At 44.4% G+C, this 26,476-nt stretch overlaps 1 protein-coding gene across 3 annotated transcripts in view; it reads left to right on the top strand.

Moving 5' to 3' along the window:
• The first annotated feature begins 20,876 nt into the window (after positions 1 to 20,876).
• The window catches only part of NCOA1 (nuclear receptor coactivator 1), a 279,136-nt gene continuing 273,536 nt past the window's right edge, over positions 20,877 to 26,476 (top strand). Inside the window, exon 1 of one of the 3 annotated variants that reach the window (XM_050753579.1) lies at positions 20,877 to 21,270. The gene's annotated coding sequence lies outside the window, so the exon portion shown is untranslated. Of the gene's footprint in view, positions 21,271 to 21,581; positions 21,857 to 26,476 lie in introns of those variants that run through there. The other 2 variants (XM_050753584.1, XM_050753581.1) reach the window with 2 other exon arrangements.

Raw genomic sequence — 26,476 nt, 5'->3', positions numbered from 1 at the left:
ATTCAAGGGTGCTTGTAGCCAGGGGGCTCCCTTCAGGGGAATAAATGATGTATAGCTATACATTTTGGTGATGCCAGAAGTAGCCCAAATAATATGAAAAGAAGCAACACGTACTGTGTTCCTCTTTGATGTCACCAACAACTCTGGTGTTTTACCTACTTTATCTAATTGAATGCCAACATCAGCTCTGCAAAGCAGAAAACACAGGGGTGGGTGCAGGGAATCCCAGCTGGGCCGACAAACCTAGGTTCAACCCAGAGTTCTGACAGATCTATAAATGTCTGGAAGTCTGGTGGGAAGGGATCTGTTTGCTTGAAGAGTCAAGGAAGTCCAGAGAAAGAGCTCATTCTAAGGACAATGGGGCAAATTTGGGTGAAAGTGGGAGGGATGTCATTAATATTGTAAGCTGCTTGTCACTAACATTATATGCTGTCTCTGCTCTGGGGATTTCTGCCTTAGTCTAGTAAGACTGAATAAAAGAACAGAAGCAAACAAACAAAGCCACTGCACTTGAAAGCTATTAAGGCAGGATAGTATGACCTGAAGCACCCTTGCTGGGCAGCGTACATGGCAGAGCCATGGGGTTCTGAAAGGAACCAAGAGCACGCAGTGATCTGGGAGCATGAAGGCATTGGGAACCTGCAGCCTCAGACTAAGCCTTCACCATCTGGCCACAGACTTCCCTCCAGGGTGCCAGAGGCAGAAAACAGGGAAATGCAGACTCTGTTGGCTGCTTGGACAAATACAGTGCTTTAAGAATACATTTTAAAAAAGAAGAAGAGGCCGGGCGCGGTGGCTCACGCCTGTAATCCCAGCACTTTGGGAGGCCGAGGCGGGCGGATCACAAGGTCAGGAGATCGAGACCACGGTGAAACCCCGTCTCAACTAAAAATACAAAAAATTAGCCGGGCGTGGTTGTGGGCGCCTGTAGTCCCAGCTACTCGGGAGGCTGAGGCCGGAGAATGGCGTGAACCCGGGAGGCGGAGCTTGCAGTGAGCTGAGATCGCGCCACTGCACTCCAGCCTGGGCGACAGAGCGAGACTCCGTCTCAAAAAAAAAAAAAAAAAAAAATAAAAAATAATAATAAAAAATAAAAAAATAAAAAATAAAAAAGAAGAAGAGGCCAGGTGTGGTGGCTCACGCCTGTAATCCCAACACTTTGGGAGGCCGAGGCAGGCGGATCATAAGGTGAGGAGATTGAGACCATCCTGGCCAGCATGGTGAAACCCCATCTCTACTAAAAATACAAAAAAATTAGCTGGGTATGGTGGCATGCGCCTGTAATCCCAGCTACTTGGGAGGCTGAGGCAGGAGAATCTCTTGAACCTGGGAGGCGGAGATTGCAGTGAGTCGAGATTGCGCCATTGCACTCCAGCCCGGCAACAGAGTGAGACTCCCTATCAAAAAAAAAAAAAAAAAAAAGAATACATATGAGAGAACACTGTCTCCATGTTACATGTCCCCTCCTCACTCCCAGAGTAATGTGGGAGGAAATCAGAGGCCTATTTCACAAATACTAGTGAGGAAGCAGGACCAGGGAAATGGTAACTATTTAAAAAAATGTTTTTTAAATAATAGAGACAGGTTCTTGCTATGTTGCCCAGGCTGGTCTTGAACTCCTGGGCTCAAGCAATCCTCCTGCCTCGGCCTCCCAAATTTCTGGGATTACAGGCATGAACCACTCAGCCCAGCCACTATTATTATTTTTGTCAGCATAATTTCAGCTACTACCTATTCTCACATCTGATTAGTATGGCCTGGGAAGCAGGTCACAAATAAATTTTCATCTCCGTTACACATGACAAACTGAGGCTTGAGAAATTTAAGTCACTTGTCTAAATTAATACAATTACGAAGTGGCAGAGCTCGGGTTAAGAGTCCAGTCTTTTTGGTTTCAAAGCCCATGTTCTTCCCACTACATTATTTATTCAACAAACATTTATTGAATGCCCACTATGAGTCACTCACAAGAGGGGATAAGGAACAAAAAAGCCCCTACCCACATGAACCTTCCATCCAGTGGCAGAGACAGCTAGCTGTTCACCAAAATTTGTAGTCTCCTCTTCTGCCTGCACTCATAGCTAGACTACATTTCCCAGCTTCCCTTGCAGTTAGGTCTCTGGCCAGTCCAACATGAGTGGAAATGAGTGACACTTCTAGGCCTGGCCCACAAGAACCTCCCTCCCATGTTTCTGTATACTGAGAGGACTAGTGCAACCTTGGAAGTCAAGTGTGGAAAATGGCAGGGCTGCCTCCACTGATGAGGAACATGTGACTTGGCCTGTTATATGATCAATAACTCAATTTATATTGTGGTTGAGACATCATAAATTTAGGAGTTTTTTGTTTTTTGTTTTTTTTGAGATGGAGTTTTGCTCTTGTTGCCCAGGCTGGAGGGCGATGGTGCGATCTCGGCTCACTGCAACTTCCCAGGTTCAAGCGATTCTCCTGCCTCAGCCTCCCTAGTAGCCGGGTTTACAGGCACACACCACCACGCCCAGCTAATTTTGTATTTTTAGTAGAGACGGGGTTTCTCCATGTTGGTCAGGCTGGTCTTGAACTCCAGACCTCAGGTGATCTGCCCGTCTCGGCCTCCCAAAGTGCTGGGATTACAGGTGTGAGCCACTGTGCCCAGCCAGGAGTTTATTTTTTATAGTATTAGCTACATCTTAATTAAAACATACTTCTAAAATAGATCAGTATACCAAAAAGACACATGTGCTTGTATGTACGTTGCCACATTTCATACATAGTAAAGGCATGGGATCAACCTAGGGGCCCATCAATGGTGGGTTGAATAAAAAAAAAATGTGGTAGAGATACACCATGGAATACTATGCAGCCATAAAAAAGAATGAGATCATGTCCTTTGCAGCAGCATAGACGGAGCTGGTGGCCATAATCCTAAACAAATTAATGCAGGAAAAGAAACCAAATACTGTATGTTCTCACTTACAAGTGGGAGCTAAACATTGAGCACACACAGACATAAACATTGGAGCAACAGACACTGCAGGCTACTAAAGGGGGAGGAGAGGCAGTGGGGCATGGGTTGAAAAACTACCCACTGGGTACTATGCTCCTATCTGGGTGCAATATACCCACGTAACAAACCTGTACATGTACCCCACGTATCTAAAATAAAAGCTGAAATTTAAAAAATACTCCTACATGAATACCTGCCTAGACTGATTTTCGTTTTACCAGAAGAATTATAGATAAAGTTTCTTCCTTTTTAAACTAAACTACTCCCTTGAAAATCTAGTGGTGTTGGATGTCAAGGATGTCAAACAATCACCTGCTGGCTCAAAGGGGCTCCTGCTGGCTGCATGGGTACCATGAGGGACACATGTGAGAAGGCCCGCCTTGATCCGGCATGGCCTGTGTGACTGAGGGGGTAATTCCATCTATGTGTGGTTTTGTCTTAACCACCCCACTTTGCAAAAACACTTGACGCTACACTCTGCAACTTGGCCTCTAATTGATTATAATAAAGGTGATATTTAACCTCTCTCTGCCACTCTTTTGTATTATTTCTCCATTTGTTCAGAACTCAGGTTGGGAAGACGATTGTTACTTACTGGGCCACCATAGAGACCTCAAAAGTTATCATAATTTTTGGATAAATCAGTAGTCAGGGATTGTATTATGATAATTGTGTAAATAATTGTCACTGTCGAACCAAGTGGTATATTGTGATTATGTCTTGTTTCCAGTTTGATTTTTTTCTTGAAGTTAATGAATGCTATGTTTTTGGTTCTTAATTTATTTTTAGTTTTATATGAACCTATACTATTTTTCCAACTACTGTAATTTCTCTGTCAAAAAATTTTTCAAGCAGTACACTAAAAGCACTAACCCTAAAGGAAAAGCCGGGCCAGGCGTGGTGGCTCACGTCTGTAATCACAGAACATTGGGAGGCTTAGGTGGGAGGACTGTTTGAGCCCAGCCTGGGCAATGTAGTGAGACCCTCATCTCTACAAAAAAATTTCTAAAATTAGCTTGATGTGGTGGTGCATGACTATAGTCCCAGCTACTTGGAAGGCTGAAGCAGGAAGATAGCTTGAGCCAAGATATTCAAGGCTGCAGGGAACTATGATTATGTCACTGTATTATGTCACTGTACTCCAGCCTGGGCAACAGAGCAAGGCCCTGCCAAAAAAAAAAAAAAAAAGAAGAAGAAGAAGAAGAAAGAAAAAAGAAAAGAAAAGAAAAGCCAACAAAATGAAAAAACATTAATTTTAAGAACTTCAGATCATCAAATGATAAGATTAAAAGAGTAAAAAGGAAAACCACATAATGGGAGAAGACATATGTAATACATATATATCCCAAGAAGGATTTTTGTCCGGAATATATAAAGAGCCCCTACAGATCAATAAGAAACAGAGACAATGCAATCAGAAGGTGGGCAAAAGATTTTGACAGGCACCTCAAAAAAGAGCATTTCAAATGGCCCTTAAACATATGAAAAAATAATCCACTTCACGAGTCATCTGAGGAATCTAAGTTAACATCACAGTAAGATATTGCACACCTACCAGACTGGTTAAAATTAAGGATTGTCAAGGATGTGGAGCAACTGGAACTTGTACACACTGCTATTAAAAACATAAATCTGGGCCGGGCTTGGTGGCTCATACCTGTAATCCCAGCACTTTAGGAGGCTGAGGCGGGCGGATCACAAGGTGAGGAGTTTGAGACCAGCCTGGCCAATATGGTGAAACCCTGTCTCCACTAAAAATACAAAAATGAGCTGGGCATGGTGGCAGGCACCTGTAGTCTCAGATACTTGGGAGGCCGAGGCAGGAGAATCGCTTGAATCCAGGAGGCCGAGATCGTGCCACTGCACTCCAGCACTTTGGGAGGCTGAGGTGAGTGGATCAGTTACGGTCAGGAGTTCAAGACCAGCCTGGCCAACATGGCAAAACCCTGTCTCTGCTAAAAATACAAAAAAAAAAGAAAAAGAAAAATTAGCTGGGTGTGGTAGCTCGCACCTGTAGTTCCAGCTACTCAGGCGGTTGAGGCAGGAGAATCGCTTGAACCCAGGAGGTAGAGGTTGCAGTGAGCCAAGATCGTGCCACTGCACTCCAGCCTGGGAGACAGAGTGTGACTCTGTCTCAAAAATAATAATAATAATAAATAAATAAATAAAAACACAAATCTGTACAACCACTTTGGATAACTGTTTGTACTACCAATTAATGCTGAACTTGTATAAAACATACTCTTTGAGCTAGCAATTTCACTCCTTGGTATATACCCAGGCTTGATATATACCCAGCAGAAATGAGTGGATATATTCACAAGAAAATATGTACCAGAATGTTCATAGCAGCACTATTAGTAATAGCCAAAAACAGGAAAGAACGTTCATCAACAGTAGAATGGATAAACAGCAGTGTACTCATAAAACAAAATACCACACAGCAAAGAGAAAGAACAAATTACTTGTAGCGTCATGGGTGGATCTCATAAAATGTAATATTGAATGAAAGAAACCAGAGACAAAAGAGCACAAAATATATGATTCAACTTATATAAAGCGCCAAACCAGGCAAAATTCACGATGGAGATAGAAGTTAGTTTAGCAGTTACCTTTGTTGGGGGAAGGGAGGGCATCAGGGGATGTTCTGGGTTGCTGGTTAGATTTTATTTCTCAATCTGGGTTCTGATTACACATTTTGTTCACTTTGTGACAATTTTTTGAGCTGAGCACTTATGATCTGTGTATTTTTCTATATGTATTCTAAATTCTATACTATTCTATGCTATAATCAGAAAAATTTGAATCACCAGATCATGCAGACATATTGAAAAAATATTGAAAACTTCCAGGAAATGAGACCCATGTAGATAACCTCCAAGCCCACGAATTCATCTTTATCTGTAGGATTTGGTCTCTGGAATGATAGATGTCAATTCTAATGTGTACACTTCTCAGAGGTAGAAAGGAACTTATGCAGCATCTTGTCTAATCACCTGTTCATCCTCCTTTAAGGGTAAATATCTAAATGGAAATGCCCAGAATGCATATCAATTATTTTTTGTCTTCCTAGAATTCCTTCCTTGGGACTGCCCCTGGACATCCAATACGTGGTTTTGACAGGTTTGTCAATCACAAAACCCTGCTGTCTACTCCCAACTTAGAGGTTGATGTTTGATCTTTGTTTGGCCAATAACACTTTTTTCCCACAGGAATTTAAGTTTCGAGTTGGTTGCTGAAACCAGCTGAAACACTGACACAGCAGATGATAAAGCTACATTATCTGATAGCAGTGCCATAGAAAGTTACAAGTCCCTGCTGCTACGATCCTTGAAGCTTCTTTGGGTCTGGCCTTTTGAGGCCAAATTACCCAGCAAATCTTTTTATTCTCTGACCTGTCCTATATCTTTTCAATAAATTAATTTTTGTGTCACACCAAGGATCTATTTCTATTGCTTTCAAGCAAATAATTAATCCAGCATTAGACCTTCAACCTGGAAAGTCTGGAAACCCAGTGCTATTAGTTCATCCAAGAATTATTAAGTTGCAAAGAAGTGACTCATATTGGCCAAACTCATAGAAATTTGATGTATACACCACAAGATTTATGGATTACTTTATTCTAGGAGATATTCTTAGTGTTAGAACAAAAGCAATCACTTTGCAGAGGCCATTCATTTCACATTTAACATTAATATTAACTAAGAACTGCCTGTTAGGTATTATGGTGAGCAAAGAAAAGTCAAACTTGGTGTTTTCAAAGTGATTTTTATAACTTTAAAAATCATGGCAGCTGGGCACAGTGACTCACGCCTGTAATCCCAGCACTTTGGGAAGCCATGGCAGGTGGATCACAAGTTCAGTAGATCAAGACCACCTTGGCTAACACAGGTAAAAAATTTGCCAGGCATGGTGGGACGCACCTCTAGTCCCAGCTACTCAGGAGGCTGAGGCAGGAGAATCACTTGAACCCAGGAGGCAGAGGTTGCAGTGAGCCGAGATCATGCCATTGCACTTCGGCCTGGGCGACAGACGGAGACTCTGTCTCAAAAAAAAAAAAAAAAAGTCTTGGGCCAGGCGAGGTGACTTATGCCTGTAATCCCAGCACTTTGGGAGGCCAAGGCAGGCGGAACATCTGAGATCAGGAGTTCGAGACCAGCCTGGCTAACATAGTGAAACCCTGTTTCTACTAAAAACACAAAAAATTAGCCGGGCGTGGTGGCGCACGCCTGTAATCCCAGCTACTCAGGAGGCTGAGGCAGGAGAATTGCTTGAACCCAGGAGGCGGAGGTTGCAGTGAGCCAAGATCATGCCATTGCTCTCCAGCCTGGGCAACAAGAGCGAAACTCCGTCTCAAAAAAAAAAAAAATCATGTCTGGATATGTTATCCTTTCTAACTCTGTTCCTACAGTGCTACTTAATTCATTTTTCTAAATACCATCATGTTGGCTTCTGGTCTATAATCTTCACAGTGATGACCCCATGCCATCTCTATATTGTCCAAAATGCTGTCGTTCTCTTAATGGCACCCTCCCTGTCCCCAGACAAGGCTTTTAGAAAGCTCTTGTGCTGCATTCTGGGGCCTTAGGGAGTTGCTGCAGGTGCTGCTTCCCACTTCGCTTTCAAAGCCTGCTCTGCCCCAGCCTCTCTCAGTCAGCCTGGTTACCTCATAACTAGTTCTGCCTCTCTCATGAGTTTATCTTGATTCTAGCCACGCCCCAGTTCGCTGTCTCTTGATCTCCCTCCACCCTACACTTTGCAATCCCATGTGTCAGTCTTTCGTTTCTTCTTTTCCTGCCTCAGCTCCCAGATCCAGCCTGGAATAGCGCAGAAGGAGTTACAAATGGATCATGTTCTGAGAACCCTCCAAATGCTGGGCGCGGGGGCTCATGCCTGTAATCCCAGCACTTTGGGAGGCTGAGGTGGGCGGATCACCTAAGGTCAGGAGCTCGAGACCAGCCTGATCAATATGATGAAACCCCGTCTCTACTAAAAATACAAAAATTAGCTGGCATGGTGGCATGTGCCTGTAATCCTAGTTACCTGGGAGGCTGAGACAGGAGACTTGCTTGAACCTGGGAGGCGGAGGTTGCAGTGAGCCGAGATCACACCACTGCACTCCAGCCTGGGCAACAAGAACGAAACTCCCTCTCAACAACAACAACAACAACAACAACAACAACAACAAAACCAAAAAACCAAAAACAAAACCCTCCAAAATGCAGTGCACTTTCTTTACATGAGCATACCTCTCTACCTGGAACAAGTATAAATTCTCTCCTTAATAAAAAATAAAGGGGGCCGGGCGCGGTGGCTCAAGCCTGTAATCCCAGCACTTTGGGAGGCCGAGACAGGTGGATCACGAGGTCAGGAGATCGAGACCATCCTGGCTAACACGGTGAAACCGCGTCTCTACTAAAAAAAAAAAAAAAAAAAAAAAGCAAAAAACTCGCCGGGCGAGGTGGCAGGCGCCTGTAGTCCCAGCTACTCAGGAGGCTGAGGCAGGAGAATGGCGTAAACCCGGGAGGCGGAGCTTGCAGTGAGCTGAGATCCGGCCACTGCACTCCAGCCTGGGCGACAGAGCGAGACTCCGTCTCAAAAAAAAAAAACAAAAAAAAAAAAAAAAAAAAAAACTTAGCACTATTGGTTTCTGAGTATCAATATAAGCAATAGCCATGTGCAGTGCTGATAGTATGGACAGGTGCAGCCACACTGGTGGCTTAGGGTTGGTCTGTTGGTCAGCTTCTGAGTCATATCCATTGTTAAAAATGTTTAATATCCCCCCTATATATATGTATAATGTCTCTATTTGTTTTGTTTAATTTCTATCAAGGGCACCTGCTATTCACATCAAGATTTACATGATAGATTTCATTTGGCACTGAAAACTCAGGATGATGAATAACTTCATGCTGTAGTGTACAGTTCCAATTAATATCAGCACTGAAGTCCCCAGAACTGTCAGCTTCTCTCTACGGCAGTGACTACTGAAAATTTGTCTTGGTTTCTTGGATGTCATCCAATATATCGGCCAAAGAGGCCAAAGCAGGCATCTGTTTTATATTTCAATCTCCTTCTTGCTTCTTTTTTTTCCCCCTTCTTTAATTTGGACTTAAACTTTTGCTGAGTACATAAGTAAAGCACTGGAAGGTCCCCTTATCATTTGTTCATTCATTTGTTTTTCCGACAGATATTACAGAGCTCCTACTGTGTGCCAAAACCTGGTAAGCAAAACCTGACGTGGCCGTTGTCCTCATGGAATTTAGTGTCAAGTAGATATGGCAGAACAGGATAAGCCAAGAAGTCATGTCACCATTTGTGGCTTTAATTTCATCCCCTAAACCTTGTTTGGTCTTTTTTTTTTTCCTTTCTTTCAACTTCAATCTTCTCTTTTCTTTTCTTTTTTTTTTTCCTTTCTTTTTTTTTTTGAGACAGAGTCTCATTCTGTCGTCCAGGCTGAAGTGCAATGGCAGGTTCTCGGCTCACTGCAGCCTCCACCTTCCAGGTTCAAGCGATTCTCCTGTTTCAGCCTCCTGAGTAGCTGGGATTACAGGTGCCTACCACCATGCCTGGTTAATTTTTGTACTTTTAGTAGAGATGAAGTTTCACCATGTTGGCCAGGCTGGTCTTGAACTCTTGACCTCTGACCTTAGATGATCCACCCACTTCAGCCTCCCAAAGTGCTGGGATTATAGGTGTGAGACACCATGCCTGGCCTCTCAACTTCAATCTTTTCTAATAAATGATCTTCTCCCTATGCCCACCAGCATGTTTATGTCTCCCTTTTCCTGAAATGATAATCTTCTTTACTTTTTTTTCTTTTATTTTAGGTTCAAGGTACATATCCAGGTTTGTTATATAGGTAAACGTGTCATGGGGGTTTGTTATAAAGATTATTTTGTCATCTAGGTAGTAAGCCTAGCAACCAATAGTTCTTTTTTCTCATCCTCTCCCTCCTCTCACCCTCCATCCTCAAGTAGGCCCCAGTGTGTGTTGTTCCACTCTTTGTGTCTACATATTCTCATCACTTAGCTCCCACCTCTAAGTGAGAACATGTGGCATTTGGTTTCTTGTTCCTGCATTACTTTGCTATGGAAAATGGCCCTTAGCTCCATCCATGTTCCTGCAAAGGACATGATCTCATTCCTTTTCATGGCTGCATAGTATTCCATAGTGTATCCATACCACATTTTTGTTATTCATTTTGCCATTAATGGGCATTTAGGTTGATTCCATGTCCTTGCTATTGTGAATAGTGCTGCAGTGAACATATATGACCATGTGTCTTTATGGTAGAAGGATTTATATTCCTTTGGGTATACACCCAGTAATGGGATTGCTGGGTTGAATGGCAGTTCTGTTTTTAGCTTTTTGAGGAATCACCACACTGCTTTCCACAATGGTTGAACTAATTTACACTCCCACCAACAGTGTATAAGCATTCCCTTTTCTCTGCAACCTCTCCAGCATCTGTTGTTTTTGACTTTTTAATAATGGCCATTCTAACTAGTGTGAGATGGTATCTCACTGTGGTTCTGATTTGCATTTCTGTAATAAGAATACTCTTTTCTTCATTTAAGTTATTTGTTTATTTTTATTTATTTATTTTTGAGAAGGAGTCTTGCTCTGTCACCCAGGTTAGAGTGCAAAGGCACAATCTCAGCTCACTGCAACCTCCACCTCCTGGGTCCAAGTGATTCTCCTGCCTCAGCCTCCCGAGTAGCTGGGATTACAGGCGTCTGCCACCACACCCGGCAAATTTTTGTATTTTTAGTAAAGACAGGGTTTCACCATGTTGGTCAGGCTGGTCTGGAACTCCTGGCCTCAGGTGATCCACCCACCTCGGCCTCCCAAAGTGTTGGGATTACAGGCGTGAGCCACCCCGCCCAGCCCATTTAAGTTATTGACTACCATCCTCTTTCCCCATCAACAGACTTCACAAAGGAGTCAGCCTTGACCCCTCACTGTCCACTTACTTCTTGACCACTAGTAATCCTGCTCCTACTCCCACATCTCCAGGTGGCCAGGTGATTTTAGTGCTCTGTGCATTACCTGTATTTGGTTAACTGAGAGGTTCTTTTTCATTTCTATGCTAACAGGGAGCAGCAGGCAAGCACAACCCTTTAAGTCTGTGAAACTCTGTCCCTGAAAACCTTTCCCTAGACTCACTTCAGCAAAAATGCCTCCTGTAGGAAGCAACTAAGCATTTGACCTTAGATAAGTCACTTAATTTCTCTGGGCCTCAATTGTTTGATCTGTAACATGAGTACATTGTACCAGTAATTCTTTCCTGCCTTAGGAGTCCGTGGATGTAGGAAACTCAGTCTAATTAGATGAGGAAAGCACCAGCAAAGTGTGGCCAGTGTCTCCTGACCCTAGGAACAATAGGAATGCAAGGGAGTCTCTGATAGCTCCGGGAGAAATAGTAGTTAGGGAAGAGGGAAGCAAGGAGAATTAGGCAGTGTAGAAGAGAGGAGGGGTGAAACGAACTCTTAGAATCATAGCTGTACACATTGTGCATTGAATGAGAAGCTAAGTGCAGGTTCTAAGCTTGTGGACCCCGGATGTGCTGGCTGCATGAATGGAAGTACATACATCTCCCCTCCCTAAACGAAGATATGTAGAGCAACCACTGACTATGGTGATTAGTTGAATACATTAAACTTCTGTATTAGAAGATGAGTGTCTGGAGGGCAGGGAGCCTCTTTTTGGTCTTTACAGTTTTCGAGCCCACTGTAGGAAGTAGGCACTCAGTTTGTTAAATTGAACTGAAAATATTCTTAGATTTTATTCAGCTTGGTACCGAAGAGAAATTCTGGGCATGAATCAGAGTGATTAATACATTGAATCATTTTAGCATTAATGTTTGTACTTCATATGTTCTACTTACATAAAAGCTGTCCTCATTTATTTACTTGTTTATTTATGTATCTTTTTTTCCTGCAATGTAAACTTTTGAGGACAGAAATTTTCCACTGCACCCCCAGCACTTAGAATAATGCTTGGCCCATAGTGGGCTTTTAATAAATGTTTACTGAATGATTGCCGGAGTGAATCTGATTCCTGTATTTGAAAGCTTGGGGCTTGTCAGCTTGCCTTTGGGATTGAGGAAGTACAGCTGGGAATTTCCCCTTTCTGGTTTCTCATGCCTTCCCTCTGCAGAATTTAGTTAGCCCCCGGAAGGTGAGAGGGAAAGAGGAGTGTGTCCCCTCATCTCCCACCAAGCTGAGAGAGTGGGCCCTTCTCACCACCTAGCCACCCAGGAGGTTCCACTACCACCTGCTTGAACCTGGTGCTGTCTGCAGCTTGGTGGTGTCATGGGAGTGCGAAGACGTTTTGGCCATGGGATGGCCAGCCCTCCATGAGTTGTCTAAGGGCTCACCAGAAAGGACCCCTTCAGAAAGGTCTGCCTGGGGACTCTTCAGAGGGCACTAGTGGGCACCCCCATGAGCTATCACCCATGTATCCGCTGCCTTGCTAGATCCTGTTTCTCAGCACCGGCAGTGGGGAGGGGCCATCTTCATGAGAAAGTTCACAGTCATCATTGGTCAGCAGAGATAGGAAGGAATGAATTGGTGTGTCAAAAGCTGTTTAGTTGCATCAGCACATGAAGTGCACAAGTGTGCATTCTTTTGAAAGCCAAATCTAATAAAAAATAAGACTGTTGGCATTATGCTGGACGTAGAGGTCCCACCCTCAGGGAGCTCAAAAGCTGGTGGAATCCACTATCTAATGAAGGTGGAAAGAACGTCATCTTAGCAACTATTTCCGTTGTTCTCAGACAGGCTGGTTGAGCTAGAAAAAGGGTAACGTTTCTCTTCAGTGGCCTCTGCCTTCCTTTCTATTATACTTACTTCTTCCAGGGTCCTTATCTTCCCCAAATGGGAAGAAAACCATTAGCTTGATTGAATCCATGAGAGGCATAAGGCACAAGTAATTTTCTCCTCCTTTTACAAGTATTTGAATTCTTGGTAGTGATAGCTGATAGTGATATGAATAACAAAGTTCAGGCTGAGGTGGTATCAGATGGAGATGAGGAACTTGTTGGGAACTGCAGCAAAGGTGACTCCTGCTATGTTTTAGCAAAGAGACTGGCAGCATTTTGACCCTGCCCTAGAGATTTGTGGAACTTTCACTTGAGAGAGATGATTTACAGTATTTGGTGGAAGAAATTTCTGAGCAGCAAAGCATTCAAAAGGTGACTTGGGTGCTGCTAAAGGCATTCTGTTTTAAAAGGGAAACAGAACATAAAAATTCAGAAAATTTGCAGCCTGATTATGTGATAGAAAAGAAAAACCCATTTTCTGGGGAGAAATTCAAGCTGGCTGCAGAAATTTGCATAAGTAGCAAGGAACCTAATGTTAATCTCCAAGACCATGGGGAAAATGTCCCCAGGGCATGTCAGAGACCTTCACAGCAGCCCTTCCCACCACAGCCCTGGAGGCCCAGGAGGAAAATGTGGTTTTGTGGGCCTGGCCCAGGGCGCCAGTGCTGTGTGCAGCCTAGGAACTTGGTGTCCTCAGTCCTAGCCACTCCAGCCATGGCTGAAAGGGGCCAATGTACAGCTTGGACTGTGGCTTCAGAGGGTAGAAGCCCCAAGACTTGGCAGCTTCCACGTGGTGTTGAGCCTGTGGGTGCACAGAAGTCAAAAATTGAGGTTTGGGAACCTCCGTCTATATTTCAGAAGAAGTATGGAAACACCCGGATGCCCAGGCAGAAGTTTGTTGCGGGGTCAGGCCCTCATGGGGAACCTCTGCTAGGGCAGTGTGGAAGGGAAATGTGGGGTCAGAGCCCCCACACAGAGTCCCTTCTGGGCCACTGCCTAGTGGAGCTGTGAGAAGAGGGCTGCCGTCCTCCAGACCCCAGAATGGTAGATCAACAGCTTGCACCATGTGCCTAGAAAAGCTGCAGACACTCAACACGATCCCATGAAAGCATCCAGGAGGGAGCCTGTATCCTGCAAAGCCACAGGGGCGGAGCTTCCCAAGACCATGGGAACACACCTCTTGCATTAGCATGACCTGGACGTGAGACCTGGAGTCAAAGGAGATAATTTTGGAGCTTTAAAATTTGACTGCCCTATTGGATTTCAGACTTCCACATGCCCTGTAACTCCTTTGTTTTGGCCAATTTCTCCCATTTGGAATGGCTGTATTTACCCAATACCTGTACCCCCATTGTATCTAGGAAGTAACTAGCTAGCTTTTGATTTTACAGACTCATAGGCAAAAGGGACTTGTCTCAGATAAGACTTTAGACTGTGGCCTTTGGGTTAGTGCTGGAATGAGTTAAGACTTTGGGGGACTGCTGCGAAGGCATGATTGGTTTTGAAATACGAGGACATGAGATTTGGAGAGGCCAGGGGTGGAATGATATGGTTTCACTGTGTCCCCACCCAAATCTCAACTTTTGAACTGTATCTCCCAGAATTCCCATGTGTTGTGGGAGGGACCCAGTGGAGGTAATTGAATCATGAGGGCTGGTCTTTCCCATGCTATTCTCATGATAGCAAATAAGTCTCATGAGATCTGATGGGTTTATCAGGGGTTTCCACTTTTGCTTCCTACTCATTCTCTCTTGCTGCCGCCATGTAAGAAGTGCCTTTCATCTTCCGCCATGATTGTTGGACCTTTGCCACGTAAGAAGTGCCTTTCATCTTCTGCCATAATTGTTGGACCTTCCCAGCCACGTGGAACTGTAAGTCCAATTGAACCTCTTTCTTTTGTAAATTGCCTAGTCTTGAGTATGCCCTTATCAGCAGCATGAAAACGGACTAAGACAATCAACTTTTCAATTTCATGTATGGGAAAGGAAAACAAAATACCAAAATGTTAACAGTAGTGGTTTTTGAGTTGTGAGCTATAGGTAATTTCTATTTTCATTTATTAACTTCTCTGTATGTTCTCAATTTTCTTCAATAACCATAATTAGGGAGGAATTATTTGTTTAAAGGATTACCCTGAGATAGCAAATTATAAACCCAAAGGAATGAATCTTTGTTGTTGAAATTGTAGGCACTATGGTAAGCTTGGGGGTGGGGATATGTCTGGCATCTCTCAGAGCACACAACACAGGCCACTGCCAATCCAATCCTCCTACGTGTACAACTGGCTTTGGTATCCAGACTTCAAAACTGAGATGCCGCTACAGCAAGTCTGATTTAAGCCCACATATGTTAGGGAGGCATGCCTGTGTTTTACCCCATTAATACTCAGAAAATAGATTATCTTTTAATCTCAGGAGGGTGCAAGGAAAGCATTCACTGCAGTGTGCTTTTAATAGTGAAAGATTTAAAATAACCAAAATGTCCACCATAGAGAATATAATCTCAAAAATTTAGATCTAAAAAAACAGAGAAATTTTATGGTACCTTCATCTTCTTAGTTAAGATGAATGTGCATGAATAATACACACCTTAGGAGAAACAAGACAATTGTTGAAACTAAAAGATGTGAAGTGGTCATTCAGGAAAGGAAGACTAATACTTGCACATGTTTACACCTACCTTGCTATTGGGTCCAAGACCCAATTGGTGTGAACATGTTCAAATATCATTCTTGGAACTGAATATAACACTGGAGAATTCACCACCAAGCATGAAGCAAGATAATATTGCTAAGTAGTTAGTTCTGAAAAGTGAATTAACTAACATAGAATCTAAGAATATTCTAAAAAATAACTGCTGCATAATGTATGGAAATAAAGTTACAGTAACTAATCAACAAGATCTGCTGAAGAGATCAGAGATCCTATTTTTTGATAATGGAACACTGACATAGTGTTTTTTATTTGACTTTTAAAAATCAGGCCGGGCGCGGTGGCTCATGCCTGTAATCTCACCATTTTGGGAGGCTTGAGGTGGATGGATCACTTGAGGTCAGGAGTTCGAGACCAGCCTGGCCAAAATGGTGAAACCCCATCTCTACTAAAAATACAAAAATTAGCCGGGCGTGGTGGCAGGTGCCTGCCGAGGTCGTCCCACTGCAATTCAGCCTGGGTGACAGAGTGAGACTCAGTCTCAAAAAAAACCCCCAAAAAACAAAAAACCAGCTTCCTGGGCAATAAGTTTTATCACCCAAGTGACTGTTTAGGGGGGTACTAGAACTGAAAGAAACTCTAAGAAACTTAATCCCAGACCAGTTTCACATGGAGGCAAAAACCATTCAACTTGCTTAACTGTGGCTAACTTCACAAATACCATTTTTTTAATTGTTAAAAATAAATCTGTAAGATGTTCCAAATGGAACTCTATGAATATGTAATACATACTTCTACTTAATAACACATGCTAGAAGATAGTAACCTTTAGCAGAGCCAAGATACAGTTTAAATAAAGCAGAATTTTGATAGACTCAAAGTAAAGCTTAGCTATGTGTAAAGGGGTCAATGTCCAGCCTGGACTGCAAAGTAGACTGAGAATCGTGTTGTTCAGAAACAATAAAGTTAAGATAGGTATACAATGCTATGTCCAGAAACCCCCCCACCCAAAGCACTGCACCTGGGTCGTAAATTGGGGCTGCTTCATTTTTACTGATATAATTGCAAACACCAAAGTCTGTGATGTCTATGATTTTAGAGAACAATGTTTCTGAGTGAGTAGGAAAGCTGTAGTCACTTGAAGAAGGCGGTTATTATGATACTTTACAGCTGCAGCACGTCCTTAGGAGACACTGCATCCTGTTAACTTTGCAGCTGGCTTTATCTGTGCCTATTTTTCTAGCCTGATGAACAGTTGAGCAGAGTTTTTACCTTCTCAGTGTGAGCTAATATTTACTTTCTCATGGGCAATTCTAAACGTCAAATACTGTATTGAGTGCTTTACATACATTATTTCATTTAATCTTAGCAACAATCCTTTGAGGCAAGTGCTAGCATCCTATTTTACAGATGTGGACATTGAGTCTTGGAGATGTTGAAGTGGTTTGGCCCAGGTTTCACACAGCTAGTAAGTGGCAAAACCATTTCAAACCTGGGTCTCCCTAACTCTAAACCTAGTCTTCTTAACATCTATCCTTTAAGCAGATGTAGAAATTAAAGATTATTCAAAGTGAAATGAGTAAAATCCAGAGCTGGTTATGGGCAAGTTGTAGGCTCATGCACTATAGCTAGGACCACAGATTGAAACAATTTTTCTGGAGGCCAGTTTGGTAAATAATGTAGTAAAAAAATTAACATGTACCCTTTGAGCCAACAATTAATCTTCTAGAAATTTAAGAAAATAATTTCTAAACTGCACAGAGGCATGCATTAGAATTACAGCATGATTTACAAAAATAAACATACAAATAAAAATAGAGACAATGTAAACATTTTTAGTAAGGAATTAAATGGCTAAACAGATATACAATGCAAGAGTATTCAACTATTAGTGATGAATTGTACAGTAAAAGGCATCAGATTACTGATGAGCATTTATCGTGTGATTTTATTTTATTTATTTTGAGATGGACTCTCACTATGTTGCCCAGGTTGGAGTGCAGTGGTGCGATCTCGGCTCACTGCAGCTTCCACCTCCTGGGTTCAAGCGATTTTCCTGCCTTAGCCTCCTCACTAGCTGGGATTACAGCCGCCCACCTCCACACCCAGCTAATTTTTGTATTTTCGGTAGAGACGGGGTTTCACAATGTTGGCCAGGCTGGTCCTGAACTCCTGACCTCAGGTGATTCACCTGCCTCGGCCTCCCAAAGTGCTGGCCTTACAGGCGTGATTTTATTTTTATGTAAAATTGACTACATATAGTGTATTTATATGTGCAAATATATATAGAGAAAGGTGTGGAAACATGTTTACTATGTTTCTCTCTGGCTTGACAAAGTTTATTTTTAAACTTTTTGTACTGTTCTTTATTGTTTGAATATTTTGTGAGTATCATTATTATAAAACAAAAAACTATTTGAAAAAAAAGAATGTCAAAGTTAAATCAATTCTTGCCTCAGTAACTGGAGTAATTTCAGGCATACTAGCCATATATTTTGTAGAACTGGAAATCTATTATGCTTTGGAGAAAATCCAACAGGTATGTTCTAGATCTTGCCCGTAGGTATGTTCTAGATCTTGGCCGTAGAACTAGGGTGTTTTTAGTCCACCAAAGGATTATTATTAATTTATGGAAACAATACGGTTTGGACTAAAACCAGTTCTATCTGGGCTATAAGAGTTAAATGTTGTCTTACATTTTCATTTAAAAATATCTTCAAAGCATTTTCATTTAATCGGAGTTAGTCTTCCTTGTTGATTGGCATTGTATTTTGGGAGTAAATAAATTTTAAACAGCTAAAGTAAATGGATTTTAGAGAGGCTACCTGTAGAGTCACGAAGTAAATCTAATGAATCTTTTGGCCTTGTATTTAGGGTTGCTGGGGGTGGATTAGTAAAATGGGCCTGTTTAGTAAAAGTAGATGGAGTCTGAGAGAAGTTGAATATGACCAGAGAAAAGATTACCAATTGGAGACAAAGTGATTATGACTTGTACAGGAAGGAGAAAAATGTCAAAGGGTTATTATTTAAGAAACATTACTAGGCACAGTGGCTCACAACTGTAATCCCAGCACTTTGGGAGGCTGAGGCAGGTGGATCACCTGACGTGAGGAGTTCAAGAACAGCCTGGCCAACATGGCGAAACCCAGTCTCTACTAAAAATACAAAAAATTAGCCAGGCATGGTGGCGGGTGCCTGTAATCCCAGCTACTCAGGAGGCTGAGGCAGGAGAATCACTTGAACCCAGGAGGCAGAGGCTGCAGTGAGCCGAGATCACGCCACAGCACTCCAGCCTGGGCGACAAGAGCAAGACTCCGTTTCAACAACAACAAAAAAGAAACAGTACCATTCTAGAAAAGGAACTCTTTAGCATGCATGGATGGTTATGGCAATATAAATTAACACCTAAATAATTTGTCATTCAACAAAATCTTAGCACTGCTTGTTTTGAGGATATTTTAAAGTTGATTACGACCCTGGGCTGCAGAGTGGGAGACTGGAAGAAGGAAATGCAGCAGTTGTTAACAGTTGAAGCTGTGGAAATAAACAGTCAGCCGAAGCCAGAGGAGAGGAAGGAAAAAAATGTTGGTATCCTTGAGGATACCAACATTTGTTATGGCCCTGTAAAAAGGAGCAACCCAAGAAAAGCACACACGAACGGAAGTTCAGAAATCAGGTAGAGAGACTCATGTTGATGACAGGGGAAGAGAGTTTCAAAAAGGAGGAGTTAGCAGTATCACGTGCTGTAGAAAGGCCACATGAGAGAAGGACTGAAGTGACCACTAGATTTGGCCTTCAGCAGTTACTAGAGTACAGTGGAGACAGGAGTACCTTGTACAGGTGGCTCATTTGTTGGCGCCAGAGGCCAATACAAGGCACTTTCACACAGTCTGCATTGGACTAGATTGGGAAGTAGGCGCTACATTAGGGGACGAAACTGGTGAGTGCCCGGGTATTTTCAGCTGTTATTGGGGATAGGGACTCTGCGGGTGGCTAGAGGTACTGCTAAGCCAGAGCTCAGGAAATGCACCTAGGGCCCCAGTAGTAGGTCTCCGATAAGAATCAGGAGAATGAATCTATAAATGAATGAATATATGAATGCATGTGGGGGTGTGGTCTAGCGATTGCTTTATGAGCATGACCAGGACAGGAAGAGGATGGTGAGAGCATACAGTAAGTACCTGCCTGTGGAAGAGGCTGCCGTTGACTCAGAGAGGTGCCAGAGAGGTTGGTGTTTTCAAGGCGGTCAGGTTCCCCAGTTGGGAGAAGGGTGCGAAGGGCTTAAGGATTTACAGATTGATTTAGGGGAGAACACACAGGAAGCGAAACATCAGGAACGCCGGGAGACAGCAGCAGCAGGACAGGATTGAGGAAGGGTAAGAGCGCGAAATGGGGTAAGAATGCAAGAAAGGAATGGACAGATGTATGCTTTACAAGGCACTTCCACGGCGAGTGACTCATTCATCCTTACGACAACCCAGGGAGAGAGATGGGTATATATTGCATTGCCAGCCTTTGGAATGAGGGATGCGGTCCAGATAAGGCCATCGCGGCTCAGAGAGGCTGTTCAGCAGCTGTTCGATTCCTCTGGTGACAAGGACCACTCTACGTGTGGAAGTAGCACTTCTATTAGACAAGTAGAAAAAAAAAAAAAAAAGAGGGAGACAAGAAAGGTGTGGTCCCCTTGAGGGAAAAGATCTGCGAATGACAGACATTTTACATAATTCATGGAATTGCAAAGCCAGAACGTGTCAGGCAGATCTTTTCATCTGTAAAACGAAGGGGGCAGAAGATCTTCCTTTTCTCTTGTCTAATAGCCTGTGAAATCATCTAGGCAACCACCTCCCAATTTTACAGAATAAAAAACGAGGCCTGCGGGATATGTCTCGCTCAAAGTAACAGAACACCGGAGTGGAGGGACAGGCCCGGAGCCGACTCCGCCCCGTCCGCAGGGCCTCTCGCCGTTCAGCCACCTTCCCAGAAAGATAAAGAACAGCGGGAGGCGGCAGGCCCGGCGGCCTAGCTGCGAGCGCCCTGGGGTTCGAGGCCGCTTCCCGGCAGCAGTGGGAGGAACGCCCCGAGGGGAGGGCAGGAGAGGGGCGGGGAGGAGTTGAGACGGGCGGGGAAGAGTTCGGGCCTCCTTTCCCACACTTCGTTAGGACGCGGGCTGGGGCGGGCCTGCAGCCGGCAGAGGGCGCGGGGAGACTCCTCGCTCGGCGGGCCCGGCAGGCCCGGCGGGCTGGGGGCGCGCTGTCGGAGCTCGCGGGCACCGGGTCCCGGCGGCCCGGGCGGCCGGAGCCGGCAGGGGAAGCGCGGCGGGCGGGCAGGCGGGCGGGCAGGCGGGCGGGCGGGCCGGGAACGGGCGGGGCGGGGCGGGGCGGGGCGCGAAGGGGGCGGTGCCGCGAGCGGGGGGCGGCGGCGGCGGCGGCGGCGGCGGCCGAGGAGGAGAACATGGCGGCCGCGGAGAGCGGCTGAAATGCCTGTTCTTCAGGCTGGGCGAGCGGGAGTCTGACGCGATCTGCTGAGCTCTGTCCTCCGACGGCTGCACCGCGGCCTTGAGCGCCTCGGCCTCCTGTTCGTTGCTGCTCCCTCGAGCCAAGCCTGCGTCAGGTTCCTTCTGCATCCCCCTGCGGGGGGACCCCTGCTCCGGAGGAGGGGGCCGGAGAGCCGCGGCGGCGGCGGCGGGCGCCTGGGCCCAGGGGGCCGGGCTCCGGGCCCGAGGAGCGGCTGAGGCCGCGGCGGCACCGCCGCCACGGTCGCGGACGAGTGCGGCGCCGGTGAGCGCGGCCCAGAGGCGGCGGCGGCAGGTGAGTGGCGGGCGGCGGGTGCGGAGCCTCCCGGTGGGTGCAGCTGTCACGAGCCGCGCGGCCGCCGAGGCCCTAGGGGGCGGGGAGCAGCTGGCGCCCCTCCGCCCCCTGCTCTCCTTTCTCCCGCTCCATCCCCCTCCCACTTCCCCGAGTTCCCCTCGCGGCCCCGCGCGGCTGGAGGGGGCGGAGGTCGCAGCTGTCACGGGCACCAGCTGGGGGCTGCTCCCTGCCGAGGGAAATCGCTGCAGCAGCGACTTCTCTCCGCCTCTTTTCCAGTTGCCCTAGTTAGCGCGGAGAGGGCGAGCATCCGCGGAGGGGGCGCGAGCTGCGCGGCCGCCTGCCCGGCGTGGGGAGCGGGCGCCCCGGGTCGTCGCCGAGAGGGGGAGCCGGAAGTCGGCGCGGGCGCCCCTCGGCCCCGACGACGCCGTGACCTTGGCCAGCCCGCTCACCTCTCGGAGTCTTGCCTGCCCGGACCGCGAAATGGGGGCGACCGCGGCGTCCCTCTCCGTCAGCGCAGCCCTCGACGGCGCTCGGGTTTGACCCCGGCGCGCTTGCTCGCCCCTTCTCCCGAGAAGGGGTTTCGGAGGTAGACATGGGATGGACACTGGACATGTTCCTGTCGCGGCCGGTGTTTGGTCCCCTTCCTGGGGTTCAGCCGAAAGGGCCGAGGAAGGGAAGCAAACATGTTGACGAGGGGCGATTGGGAGGTGGGGTTGGTTAGTGGGCAGTGACAGAATTCAGGCCGCTCTCTAGTCCCTTGGAAAAGACCTGAAGAAATCGGACACCAGGGTCTCCAGTCCTTACTACCCAGCTGTGGTTGCTGCTTTTTAATTTTTTTAAAAGCAGTTACCCCCATGGGTAGACACTGCCCAGTCTGACGACGTTAGAGGAAGACGGAGGGGTTGACAATACAGCCTGTGTGTGTGTGACAAGGACAGGCCACGGTGTTGTGGCCGGAGAGTTTCCTGGGAAGGAAAACTTTTAAGCTGGAGGGTCTGTTAGCCTCTCATGCTTGGCCGTCCTCGTTTCTTGTAGAGGTGTTGAACAGGCAGGTGTCCTTGTGGAGAAGGTGACATTTTTTCTTCGGAGAGGGTGAATTTTTAATGTCGAGTGTGATGTTGGTAAGTGAAGGGTTCTTGAGTGACTTGCAGCCCCAGCACCCTCTGTGGATGCCAAGAGGAATCTCTGTGGCGATGATTTGTGAGGGCTGGTGCTTACATTTCAGTGATTAAGAAATCAAGTGTCTGCTTAAAACATTACTGCCGTGAAGCGTAGATTATATGGTACAGTTGAGGGGTGGATCTCAAGGGTTAAATTTGTTTGAGGTTTGTCTCCTCTTTTGAAATTGGTTGGAGGCTAGTCTCAAAAAAAAAAAAAAACAAACAAACAAAACAACAACAACAATAACAACAAAAGTTGACCAGAGGGGCCTCAGCTTGTTTCACAGAAGCTATGATGTTGTAGGAAGGGGGTCGGATTTCTTCATGTTGAGAATAATGTGAAAAGAAAGTATTATTTGCTTGGGTCTCTTGGCTCTTGAACTAGAAATAGTTTTGGGTTAAAGGTAGCAGTGGGGTTTGATTCAGCTTAACAAATAGTCATTCCTTGAACTATTTGCCATAAATTAGATAAAATGGAAGTGTTTCTGTTTTATCTCCTGTACTTTGTGGAAAGGTCTAATTTGGTTTTGTGAACGAATGTCCGAAATGTTTTCTCTCTGTTTCTTCTTCAGACTCGATGCTTTGGGAACAATGGGTCACAAAGAGGGTCTGAGTTGGGAATATATGGTTTAGAGAGAAAATAGAGGACTGCTGCTTATAAGAACAGGTGTTTAGTTTGATTTTTGTAGATGTTTTCTACTGGTTATTTAACAGCATTGAGGTTTGCTTTGTAAGGTGCAGAGCGTGAATTTTACATAGCTTATACTTGATCTCTTCCTTATTTCTCTCAGAAAACCTGTAGGATTGTGCCTATTGAATGGCTTTTTGTGTGGTTTAAACCAAGGGAGTGTTTTAGATCTGCAGTGGTTTTACTGGGGGGGTGGGGGGGGGAAGCGCTTGATGTAGCTAATGGTGATTGTTTCACTTAAACTACGATTATATAGACATTGCTTTTTCCTCCCTCTTTCTGCGAACATTTGTTTTTGTTTCTCCCTCAATTCCAGGGTTTCATTTCTAGAAATCTGGGCTGGAAACAGAAGCAGCAGTTTGTATAATCCCAAGAACTTGCTTATGCCAGGAAGCTGTAAGGGTAGCATGAAGTGGGTGTGATGGAAAGACACTGCTCCTGCTTAAGACATTTAACTGTTGAGGGAGTCTAAGGTCAAACTTTAATTTTTGTTGAATTTCCTGTTTTCTACTGATGTGTTAATCTTTTGGTGGGCAGAAGATTGGGTTGCTATGGTGCTAACTGGTGTATATTGTGAAAGTGCTGGCAACATATCATGCTTTTACTCTATAGGGAAGGGTGGTAAACAAGCCTAAATAATTTAAAGATGTTGTTCTCAGAATGGAATGTTCTGTGCATGTCCTCTTGATCCTGCTAATCCAGTGAGCGGTCTTCACTAGGACTAAATGTTGAGTAAGTGATGAGGGTGGTAGAGAGGTGCTGAAAGGTCGAGTGGTTGGAGAGGGGGTATTGGGCATTTCTTGAAATTCTTTTTTTTTTTTCCTTTTTGTGGAGAACGGGGTCTCGCTATATTACCCAGGCAGGTCTCAAACTCCTGGGCTCAAGTTATCCTCCCGCCTCTGCCTCCCTGAGAGCTGGGATTACAGGCATGAGCCACCGCGCCCGGCCGAAATTCTTTTCCCTATTATCTGTATCGGGAATCTGTATACCAGACTGTGATTTCTAATTGTTTTTCAAGGCCGTTTTCGTTCTCCCTGTTTGGTTGTCATCAATTTCATATACCTTCTCTTCGATACTACCTCTGTTCTGTACTTTAGTTTGTCTTTTTTCTGTGTCTCCCAAGGACTCCACATTGTTTGAATGTTATGTTGCATGTCTTACAAAGTTGGTTGGCCTTAAGCCATGTGGCTTAACATCGTTTTCATTTTAGGGCAGGTGTGGGAGGTCAATACTAGCGCACAACACGGAGTAGAATCTAAGTCATGGCGCATAGGAGATCCCCGTGATGCTCATGATTGTTTTGGCAGTGGTTTTTGCCTTCTAAATATGATTATAACAGAGATTCTCAGAGGACCTCCTGGCAGAGGTCCAAAAATGTTTTGGAGGGTTCCATTTTGCATTACTTGCAAATATTGAATGCTGTGGTGGGTGTGGGCTCGGGTGAAAACCATGTGTCTCAGGAGGTGGATGTCAGAACACTGTATCTGATCTGGGCCGCAGAACCGTATACATTTCTCCCTATCTTAGATAACTTTCCTACCCATTTGGGAAGACTAGACTGTAAGGACTTTTTAAAATTGCTGCTTTCCCAGATTAGCCAGTAGTTTAGCTGTTGGCGATTGGCAACTAAGGACAGGCCTCATGTTCTATTCTTAACATTGAAGATGAGGTCTAGTCATTTAAAACCTTCCCTTTTCTTTATATTTTAGTTAGACCTTGCGCCTTTCAACATCATAAAATGGCCTAGTGGCAACTAGGTACCATTCTTGCTTGCTTTTTTTATAGCTTAGTTCTGGAAAATGGTTTGTGGTCATGTAGTATTTGGATTAATGTATAGAAATGATTATTATGTATTTCTGCAGGATACATGGCTGAATAAGGGAAATTATTATAAAACACTGATACCAACATATAAGTCCAATTCGATAAGTTTAAGTAAAGTGAGTTGTATCCGTGCTTCTTTCCCCATAACCCCATCTGCAACACTGAATTTTTGAGGCTCCTTGGAGTGATAGGCTTTTAGAAAAGCTTAGTATGGTTATCATATTTAAACGATAAGTAGCTTATGCCAAAATAGAAGCTCTAGTCACTCGAGGAGTTATGGAAGACTCACCCTCATCTTAGATATATTTTGTTCTTACCGCTCCCCGAGAGTGTGTTTTAGTGTGTGGAGGGCAGGGATGTTTGGTTTTACTGAGTAGCCCTGACCTGACCATTAGGCACAGACAGGCCAGACTCATAAAAATAGGTGCAAGCACAGAAGCAAAATGCAGCCATTATCAGGACCAGAATTCTAATTGCACTGGATTATCCAGTTTTTCCAGAGTGATGCTTCATTTTTGCCCTTTCAGCTTATAATTGTGAAGCAATTTTAAAGCATCTTTTAGAAATGGAGCGCTGACTTCAGACAGACAGAGGTGTCTAGCTCTTCCAGATACTTAGGTTGATGTAGCCTTGAGCTATAACCACACTAAACTTCAGTTTTTATATTTAAAATTGAAGTAATGTACTTGTCCTCATTTTGTAATCTTTAAAATAAATTATTAAATATGTTTAGCATGTGATTGGCACATAGACATTAATGACTAGCTAACAAATGGGTGTTTCATTAGCGAATTCATCACCAGATTCTCGCATTCTTTTCTTTGTAATTTCTCAAATTTTTTCCTTTATTTCTGGTTCTGCAATCTGGTCCTCCTGTCATTTGCACATGGAGTAATAGGAGTCACATTGACTCTGTGGGCCTGAGTTTCTTTATCATTAAATGAGCATATTGGTCTAATTTCGCATTTCTTCTTGTTTTAAAATTCTATGATTTGTAGGTTTACAGCTGTTTGCTTGCATGCATTTACCTCTCTAATTTATCCTACACATAAATGCTGAAGAAATTCCCTTCTAAAAAAAAATTTTTTTTTTATGTTATTGTTTTCAGAGGAGACTTTCTGTGGGCAAATTTATCAAATGTAAATCATTTAAACTGATTCTTTCATTTCCCATTCCAGAAAATTTGCTGTAGATGGCATATGCAGAAATGCTTCACAAACTGTAAAGTGTTAAACAATGAAGAAAGTATTATGATAATCATAGATATCTTGCGTCTTTGCTTTTACATGTTCCATTTTCTTCATTTAAATTGGATTTCCTTTATGTTCTCGTGACCTTCAAAAACAGCATCAAAGCTGGTATGTTTTCAAGAAAGCTTGATTTTTATCATTCCCTTAGCATTAGTTATTCTGTTCTATATAATAAACTTCTCTTTCTCGCTCCTTCTTTTGAGAGAGATTCTCTTTTTAGTGTATGTTGATTGGTTTTCCTAAACAGATTGGAAAATGCTTGAGATGCCGTGAACTACAACATT

The sequence above is a fragment of the Macaca thibetana genome, chromosome 13 (assembly GCF_024542745.1).
Source record: "Macaca thibetana thibetana isolate TM-01 chromosome 13, ASM2454274v1, whole genome shotgun sequence".
In the NCBI taxonomy this organism is placed as follows: domain Eukaryota; kingdom Metazoa; phylum Chordata; class Mammalia; order Primates; family Cercopithecidae; genus Macaca; species Macaca thibetana.
The sequence above is the reverse complement of the archived record's forward strand: the minus strand, read 5'-3'. Positions and strand labels throughout refer to the sequence as shown.